The sequence below is a fragment of the Emydura macquarii genome, unplaced genomic scaffold (assembly GCF_026122565.2).
Source record: "Emydura macquarii macquarii isolate MOO-44397 ecotype Brisbane River unplaced genomic scaffold, CSIRO-AGI_Emac_v2 contig_2825, whole genome shotgun sequence".
NCBI lineage: Eukaryota > Metazoa > Chordata > Testudines > Chelidae > Emydura > Emydura macquarii.
This window is the reverse complement of record NW_027132962.1, coordinates 4,149,737-4,153,570: the sequence shown is the minus strand read 5'-3', so window position 1 is coordinate 4,153,570 and position 3,834 is coordinate 4,149,737. Positions and strand designations below refer to the sequence as shown.

Below are 3,834 nucleotides of genomic sequence, written 5' to 3'. Positions count from 1 at the left end.
CCTTGAATTAGAGTATTAATGATAGATAACACCTTAATTTATAGGAAGTGTGAAGTGTTGTACAAGGTTTTGAAGTCCTGATGCTCTGAATGTATAGTTATTTTTTTTTCTTTATAGGATTCTGGTTGATTCAAAAATATCTAATCAAATCTTTAAATGTTCCATAATCCTGCTGAGTCTTCTTTTAACGTTCCTGTCACTGGTCAATGATTTTGACAAACACAGTTAGTCTGCTTGTTACTAAGTTCTGTAAAAAATCATGAACTTGTTATTACCCAAGTGTGGAAATTAAAGGACAATATTTTATTAAATGATAAAATATCTCTTTCTTGATATAACTAAAGTTATTGAGGCATGTAGCTGCAGTGCTGAGCAAGTTTGGAAAAGCAAGGTAAGGACAGAATAGTGATTTTTCAATGGCACGCAGAACCTCCCTTTCAAAATCCCAGTGATGTGGACGTACAAAATATGGTCATGCCATATTAGGTCTTGATTTGGTGGTCTATGGCGTCAATGGAAAGACGGATGGCCATTGACTTCATTGGCCACTTGACTTGGCCCTTATCAGCCTAATTTTCAGATAGATATACATAAATCTTTCAAAATATACATAATTCTGTGAGCACTAAAAGTTGACTACTCTCAAAAATACTGTGAAAGTTTGTATAATGCGATTACAATTTTTGGTTATCTTACCAGAATATTATAAGGCTGAGATAATTGATATATAAAAGCACTTTGTGATCCAAGTATGAAAGGCTGTCTATTCCCCTCCCATTGTTTGATTATTAAAACATTTTCAACAAGACATATTTCATCATCCATTGTAAAATCTTATTTTCCCACACACCTTTGGTATCTTATTTTATCTGTTATAACCATTTTGCTTGTAAAAACGTGTTTTCCTTCTATATTACTTATCCTTTTGTCTTACAACAGAGCAGACTTTATTAAATGGGAGGTTTCAGTATTCTCACTGATTTACCTCCAGTAGTTTGGTTGTTTTGGTTTTTCTGAAAGACTTAACTTACAAACTGCAACATATGTCTGAAAACCCTTAAAATGTTAATTTGTTTGGGGAAATGGAAACTGACTCACCTTGAGCATTAAATTTATTTTTAAAATAGTCCTTTTTGGGGCTTATTGTACACCAAAATATATTTGTGGAGCTATTCCAGTATTCAGTCATGCTAAAACTCTTGTCTAGGATATTTTGAGTAAAAATCATCTGGATCTCGTGATTAAAAATAAAAATTAATTCACAAAAACTCACCACCTAAAATGATGTGTATCACAATTGCCTGTACAAATAGCATTTGTATTCTTTTTGCATAATTCAGAGGAGCCAGTCAAATATCCAGTCAATAATAACCCCCAGCAGACGTTATACCAGTAAGCAGCTGCAGCCTACATTTGGAAAATGGAAGCCAGTGAGTGAATATGTCTCCAAGTCTTCTCCTTTCTAGGTGTCTGTCGGGTGTTTAAAAGGATGTTGTTTGGCAGTGTAGTTTAGTCATCATTCCATTGCATGACTCCTGAGCAGGGATTTAGGAAGACCCTGTACAGTCACCCTCTCAAGTGCAGACAGTGTTTCTCTGTTTCTGAGCTAAGGAGAAGGCAGAAATGGTGACTGGTTGTCCAGCCTAAATAATCCCTTTCTATTTACTAAAAAGAGTCCTCTCTCTTTTCTACCCTAAGGACACTACAGGCCAGTTTTCCTTTGCCTAAATTGCACAATAAAGGCCTGATCCAAAGCTGCTTGAAGTCAGGGAGAGACTTTCATTTGGTTTCAGTGGGAGTTTGGAGTCATATTTGGGAAAACTATAATATTTGGATGTCCTTTCAGGATCAGTACTTATTTGATGATATTCTGAGTGATCTCACAGTAGAAACCAAGTTTTACTAGCCATTCCTTCTCTCAGACTGTATCCATATAGCTGGGATTAACATAAGGAGGAGTGGAGGGAGAGCACAGCTCCCCTCATTTCCATGGCTTAGGAGAATTTGCACTTTCTCACAATTCCCTTCTTCTTTGAATGGAGTAGATACACCTTCCCTGCTATTTCATGCTTCTATACTGTGGCAGGCAGCCAACTTCCCCCTAGCAGGTCTCACACTTTGGTTGCTTGTAGTGGGTCAGGGCATTTCTAGTCACCTCATCTTCCCCGAGGAGGGGGTAGGGACCCAGGCCCACCCGCTCCTCCAGGTCCCAGCCCAGGGGCCCTATGAGAAGCAACTAGGTGCTGCTGGCACCATGTTCCCAACTGCACTTCTCTTCCCCTGGGCTAATTTTCCCCCTCCTTCTGGCTTCTTGAGCTTGGTACCTTTCTCCAGCCTGTTCCTCCACAGAATCTCTGCACTTTGGTCTGTTCCTCCTTGCAACCAGCACAGCACAGCACAGCACAGCACTCGCACCAGCACCAGCACCAGCACCAGCACCAGCACCAGCACCAGCACCAGCACCAGCACCAGCACCAGCACCAGCACCAGCACCAGCACTCGCACTCCCACTCCTCCCAGCTCATGCCCTGTCTGTTTGGGGCGGAGGGCTTTTATGGAGCACCTGGCTGGTCCCTAATTGGCTCAGCTGCTCCTAATTGCCCCCTAACGAGACTCAGCTAATCTGCAGGGAACAGAGCTCTGAGCATTCTGAGGCTTACGTATCTGCCGTAAATCACTTTCCTACAGCTTTCTGCCCTTGCTATATCACAATACTTACTACATCTAGTATGCTAATGCATGTAAAAGATCATCCCAACATGCAGTAGAAGATTTTCTGAGTTTAATTTTTAAGAGCATCATAGACTGGAAAATTAGCAATGCAAGTGAAAAACAAACACACAAACAAAACCTCAAATCTACCATATTCAGTTCTTTTCTTTTTCCTCTTTTTTCATTCTTTATCCCACTGAACTATCTCTTTTCTCTACTTTGAATCTTACACTAAAGTGTATTTATTAGATGCCTTTTTTATCACCATTTCTGGTATTAGTATACGTGTTATGAAATATGCCTCTTTTTGCTTGCAAAAGTGAAACAAAAAAACCCAGAAGCATTTTTATAAATGAGAGAGGGGAGTTCGTATCCTTATAGTCTCTCAGTTGGAGCATTCACATTACTTTTTGTTGGTAGTATTCTCCTTGCTTTATTACACTAGAGAAAGTGAAAATGAGAAAATTGTAGGTGTCTAGCTGAGTGTATGTTGTGTGCAGCTCAGTGAAGAAACAGGGTTTCTAAACAACAAAGTAAAATCAGATCATCATTGACATAAATAATTTTAAAATAGAGCTGCTGGAGAATGGGTGTGAAAATAGATGAGCCAGAAATACTTTAAGGAAAACAGTAGGTTTCATTTAAACTACTGGAGTGGTGTAAAGTGGCCTTACTGTAAATGAGACTCCTGGCATCCTGTTCATTTTTCTTTTTCTGCTGGTTCAGCATCACCTTGGTGCAAACAGAACAGAGAAGTGAATGTGGTAACCAGTAGATAGCTCTACTTTTGCTGAATCCTTGGTGAAAACAATTAAACAAGAAAGAGAACATTCTATTTCTTTTCATTTTCCCTTGACCTGCTTGAGTATCCCATGAAGAAATTAATGTGTCCCTAGGGAGTCCAACATCACAGTTTGTGGCAACACTGCTTTGAGGTTTCATAATGAGCTACTGTAACAGTCACCAGGGAATCAGTGCAGCTTAAAATATCCTTGAGTACAGCCCTATTCAAGACAATTTGTAAAATGCCTTACATTATACAAGGAAACAATAAAACAACAGTACATATGTCTTATATCATTGTTTTCAAAGCTGGTGAAAGTGGGGCTCATAAGAAGAATA

The 3,834-nt window shown here is 39.2% G+C and overlaps 1 long non-coding RNA gene across 1 annotated transcript; it reads right to left on the bottom strand.

Moving 5' to 3' along the window:
- Window positions 1-1,099: 1,099 nt before the first annotated feature.
- Window positions 1,100-2,383, bottom strand: LOC137166270 (uncharacterized). Its single transcript, XR_010923610.1, has 2 exons — window positions 2,325-2,383; window positions 1,100-1,606 (listed from the first exon to the last, which is right to left on the bottom strand). It is a non-coding gene; the product is annotated as an uncharacterized lncRNA (long non-coding RNA).
- Between the last annotated feature and the right edge of the window lie 1,451 nt (window positions 2,384-3,834).